A 5,716-nucleotide genomic window follows, 5' to 3' on the forward strand; every position below is an offset into this window, starting at 1 on the left:
GCTCTAAAGTGAGCCTGAATCAAGGGCTCATAAGATTGGTCTTCCATGGCTCGGGGCAAAGGCTTAGGGTTTCTGACACACACAGGTCCTAAAGCATCCAAATTCTGGTCCACCCTACTTACTGTCAGGGTCAGTACCAGGAGGAGGAGGTGGAAATGATCTTGGCTGTCTTTGCTCTAAACCAGAGCCTGTATGGGGATGGCTTAAGGTACCCAATTCTCAACTAGGAACAAAAATCAAAGTCTGTGGAAGAAAATGAGAAAATCTGAAGCCGTAGTGGCCAAATGGGGCAGAGTCTGCAATAGGACCACAGAAAGAGACCTGTTCTTCCCCCCGACCCTCTAGCCCCTGGAGTAGACACATTCGCTCCTCTAATCATTCATCCCTGTATAGATATTCACATCTGAAATACAGAGCTCTGTGTATTATACAACTACACCAACGAAGCAAGCAAGCACACCGTCAGAAACAACAGCAGAACCATGTATAGAGAGAGCTACACGGATGCACACAAATGCCAGAAAGAATGGGCCCCACGGGCATATAGGCACAAGGGCCGTGCCCCAGAGCCATCAACTACACTCCCATTAAGTAGAAACACCCTCCAATACATAGTAATTTTCTTCACACAACAGGAAGTAGGAAAAGCTTATAAACAGAGAAATGTAACCAGGGTCAAGAAGGGTGACCAAATGTTGACCATTAATCCATGGGAAAGGACCTTAAATTCCTCTGGTGTGGAGACACCAGGTACAGTCACAGTCGTGGACTGGAGCTGCCTGAGTAGCTGTCCTTACCAGGAACCCTGTAATCTGGCGGACAGAGGAGCCTGGCTAGGGAGGGGAGGGAGGTAGAAGAGAAACCAGGAAGAAACTCTGGGGAAAACGTATATGAGACACAGGGATAAACTGTGCTGGGAACCTGTGTTACATGAAGGACCAGGTATTGGGGAGCAACTAATGAGAAACCTGTAAGCCCTGAGGATGTCATTCTTAGAGAACTGAGTAAGGAAGAAATGTCCCAATTCCAACGAAGTTCTGGCTACAATAAGAAAGGCTATAGGCCCAGCCTCAGGGGTTTACAGAATTACAGCGTGGATACAATTGTGAAAAGATGAGATGAAAAAAAAGCCAGAGAGGAAGTTCGTAGAAGACCTAGGCCAGGACTCGTTAAATCTGGGGAAAGATGGGAAGTGATCGATCCCCAGGGAAAGCCTCCCGGGGGAAAGACATAAACTCCCAGAAGAACATAAAATTGAGTGAGGACCCACCCCGTCATTCTCCTTCATATAGAGAATCCCCACAGCCTTCAGACAAAGAGAGACAAGGGGTCAATGGCATTATTCCCTGTCAGTAGTCTGAGCCTCATGTTTCGTGCAGCTCCCAGTCATGCAGAGGTGTCTGGCTAGAGGCTGGTGGGGAAGCAGGTTGATTACAGGTGGACCAGAAAGACAGTGAGGGGGGAAATGGTGACCAGGACTGACTCATACTCCTCCCCAGCCATACACACACTCTTAAACAAACAGTGGCTAAAAGACTGGAACAAGTAATCAGCAGGAGCTCAGCACTGCCCCACATCCATAGTCCCTCCCTGATATCCCAACCTGCAGCATGCCTTCTCAACTGGCCTGGCCTCCGCTGTGCTCGCTCCTGGAGAGCCCCGCCAAGTGCTCAAACAGCAGCACCGGCAGCGACTTGCTAAGCATCAGCAGCAGGCCAGGCCCTGGGTTCTGCCGACCCCTGCTTCCACTCCCCGGGACCCTGACCTGCCTCCAGAGAGAAGTGTAACTAGGACCCATCCCGTACCGAGCTGCAGAATCCACACCCATCTGGCCGGACCGCAGAGAGCAATCTCCCGACAATGCTCCTAACCTAGGGGTTCTGGTTTCAGAAACAGGGCAGCCATCCATCAGAACCTGGGGGCTCAAAGTGTCCCGTAAGGGATTCTTCTGTGATAACTCCTGCCAGTGAGAAGCATAGTTCTAACAAGTTAAATCTGCCTGATTTGACCTCACAATCTCTCCTTTTCCTCCTGCTGCCCCCACCTAAAAACACACATCCCCACACCCCCCCAACACATATATCCCATGCATGACTGCATAAAGACATGAATATGGTTGGGGAGGATGAAGAAAGATGCAAAAGGCGTGGGAAATCCAGACCTGATTAACTGTCCTACAAGGTGACTGCCATCTCTTAGAACAGTGTTTCTCAAAGTTTTGTCCGCCTGCATCAATGGTCACCTGAGAACTTGTTCAAAATGCACATTCCTGGACCACACCTCAGACCAACTGAATCAGAAACTCTTGAAGTGATTCAGTGCTTTCTGGAGTCTGAGAACCACTTATTTAGATTGCTCAGCCCCGTCTACATCTGTGACCTGCCCCTAACTCTCCAACACCCAAGGCCTAACCCTGCTACGGCTGGGGCTGCCACAGGGGACTAGCGTCACCCCAGATTATCCTCATTACCCTGACATTTGGAAATCTGACTATGTCTTCTGTTTATGGTGCCTATTCTTCAACAGGAAAAAAGTTACAAGCATCGCCCACTCACCCCCTTGACTGAGTGCCTCCCTGTTTTCTCCTCTGCTGTGGAAACCACCTTGCTGCTTCTGAAGCTGCATCCACTTCCAGAGGTGCTGAAGTCAGAGAGCCCCAAGGCCGGGCAATGGCTTTACTCCCCTCTGAGCAGGTCCTACCCCTATCTGAGCCGCCCAACCTCCCCTGACGTCACCCAGAGCCGCCAATTCTTCTACCCGAATATCTTCCTAGTCACTGACCCACAGCCTCTGGCCACCCAGGAAGCAAGGAAAGCCCAACCTGCTGGAAGTTCTTCCACATGGAGGCCCAAGGTCCAGTTTAGCAGGACTCCTGATGGCACTGCATCTGGAGGTGTAGGGCTGGTCTGTGTCACCACAGATGCTGGGGTTCCGCTCCTAGGGGCCTTCCTCTCTGCCAGGGAGGGCTCATTGCTGATCCGTGGTCTCTCTTCCAGAGGTGGATTTCAAAGACAGGGAAATCTGTCCACCTCGAATTGGGAAGCCATAGAGAAATTCCTAAACACAAAACCTCCTTGAGTGGTCTTTCTGGAAGGACAAGTCCCAGTTGCCTTTGTCTTCCTAACACCTGCCCACCTCTCTAGGCCTAGAGCACATCTCCATCTTTCTAGGACTGTTATTGAATATGGGCCTTTTCACAAGGGAGAAAGAACCAGTTCAACTCAACCACAGCTCAGCCAATCACAAGGCACAGGGCAGAATGAAATACACACAGGCACCAACCACCCCACTACCCAGCAGCAAGGCCTGAGGGGTTCTCCTTCTTCCTACTCTTTCCCTTCCAATCTCTTCTGGCACCATCTTTGTGGCAACATAGCTGGCTGGCCTCTCTCTAGGGTCTCATGTTGCCCTCTTAGGATTTTTTTTTTTCTGTCCTTGCTCCCCAGAGAGGAATAGAGTCCACCAGCCTGGAGCCTTGGGTGTGACTCTTAAACGTGCCCTTGTTCCTCTGTGCTCCAGCTTCCCTTGGAATTCTGCTCAAACACAGAGTGGCACCATCTAAATCCCTTTCTTGGGCGTGGTGGGGGGTAGGAGGAGGGAGTCAGTGTCTGGTTGGAAGGAAGGTGGACTTGGGGTTGGCTGAAGAGCAAGGATTCAGCCCCTCTATTGAGGGTGTCCTCGGCCACTCCCCAGCAGGGCTCCACCCAGTGCGTGGCACGCCTGTGTGCGCCACTCTCACTGCCACCAAGTGGCGGTCATGAGCATGTTTGGTGGCTTTGGGTTTGCCGCAGTGCCAGGATCTGAGACGGCGTTCACGTGCCAGTGCAGGGCTGCCAAGCGGGGCGGCATCTAGTTGGTTAGGTGCCAAGCGGTAGGAGCCAGGTGGTGATAGAGATGAAAGAGGGCTGGGGTAGAGGGAGGGGGAGGGGAGAAGGGCACCAGGGAGAAAACCAGACACTTCACTTGTTAGAGTGGAGAGTCCAAATGGGATCCGCAGAAAGGTGCCCTTCCCATTCTAGATCCCAGCTCACAAGCAAGCCCTTCCCTCCCCCGCAGACGCCCACAGAGTAACATATACAGACCAGGCAAGGGGATCTGGCCATCTTTAGCAGGAAACTGGCTGGGGGCCAGGCAGGACTGCCAGCCTCTCCATCCTCCTTCCGTGGGGTCTTGGCAATGGCGTGTTTCCTCCTTTGTGTCCTCACGCCTCTCTCCGTCTGTCGCTCCACTCCCCACACCTAAGAGGGAATGGGAAGGAGGTCCCGGCAGAAAAAAGTCTGTTCTCCCAAACAACTCACACACACACACACACGCACACACACACACACCATCTCTCCTCCTCCCTTCTCACTCCTGGCACAACAAGCCTCTCAAGCAGATTGGCAAGAGACACCGCCACCCTCCCCACTTCACACAACACCAGAGCCTGTGCCAGGCTGCCTGGGCAGTGCCAGCACCCACCCACCTCCTGCCGGGTCCCCTTGCTTCTTCAGTGCTCTGACAAAGGGCCGGTCTGCCAGCCCAACGAGCTCTCCCTGGGGAGCGGTGGGCACACCTCTCCTCTTGGCTTTTGGACGCTCTTGGCACTTCCCTGGCTACTCTCTCCACCGCTTCACTTTCCCAGACTGGAAGAGGACCAAACACCTCGGAGCCCGACCATTTCCCAGAGCTGAGCTCTAGAGGGACAGCAACATCAGGAACACATCCCTGCCCCTCCTCTCTGCCCCCTGGGGCCCGTTCCCACGGACCCCGCCTGGGGCGCCAGCCTGACGGATGTGATGCCAATGGCTCCCGGGTCCCGAGCCTTCCTCCCAGAGCACCAGGACTCCTGCCGCTGCCCCCTCCCCATTCGCCTCCTTCCATCTCCGCGGGCACGAGGGTGGCAGCCGCAGTGCCCATGCCTGCAAGCAGGCAGCATGAAGCAACTCAGGCACCCTCCTTCTCTCCTCCCAGGCCCCAAACCTCTCCCCTCTTTCTTCCACTCCATCCCTCTGTCCTTCTGGTTGGACACTAGGTTGGCAACCGCAGTGCCAACCCCCACCCATGCCCAGGAGGCTCACATACAGCACGCACTTAGGCGCACATGTACACGCGCACACACACATACACACACACGGCCCCTCGAGTGCCAGGCAGCAGTGGCAGACACACAGCAATGCATAGTGACTGGTATACCCGAGAGGCAGCCAGATTCGGCACCTGATCCAGCACCCATTTGGGATTGGGTGGGGAGGCGGGCGGGCAGGCGGGCGGAAGGAAGGGTGATGGAGGCAGGCGATGGCCCTAGGTTGGCAGCCGATGGAGCTGGGAGAATGGAGGGAACAGATGCTCTTTGCCCAGCCTCCCTCCCTCTCTCTCTGAGATCAGTGCCAAGCTGGGGGGATGGGGAGACGGAGGATGGGGGAAGGGTGGCATTTGGAAGCTGGCAGGCGGGGGGAGCTGGGTCCGCCCAGGCCGGGCAGTGCCGGCACTGGCTGCCGCCTCTCCACTCTGCCATCTGTCTCGCTTCTCTCCCCACCCCCTCTCTCTCTCTTTCTCTCTCTCTCTCTCCTTCACCCACAGCAAAACGAAAAGAGGAAAACAGGGTCCTCACCCGCCCACGCCCAACCTCTGCCGGACCCCTCTCCTGCTCCCGCAACTCACCACACCACACCACCACCAAGCCATCTGTGCTCTCTCCTCCTGGCTCAGTCACCTTCTCTCCTTCGCCTCGCCC

At 54.7% G+C, this 5,716-nt stretch overlaps 1 long non-coding RNA gene across 1 annotated transcript; it reads right to left on the reverse strand.

Moving 5' to 3' along the window:
• Window positions 1-4,087: 4,087 nt before the first annotated feature.
• On the reverse strand, window positions 4,088-5,162 carry LOC309655478. The gene is made up of 2 exons (XR_014260852.1): window positions 4,466-5,162; window positions 4,088-4,238 (listed from the first exon to the last, which is right to left on the reverse strand). It is a non-coding gene; the product is annotated as an uncharacterized lncRNA (long non-coding RNA).
• Between the last annotated feature and the right edge of the window lie 554 nt (window positions 5,163-5,716).

This window comes from Balaenoptera physalus (assembly GCF_965194825.1).
Source record: "Balaenoptera physalus genome assembly, chromosome: 2".
In the NCBI taxonomy this organism is placed as follows: domain Eukaryota; kingdom Metazoa; phylum Chordata; class Mammalia; order Artiodactyla; family Balaenopteridae; genus Balaenoptera; species Balaenoptera physalus.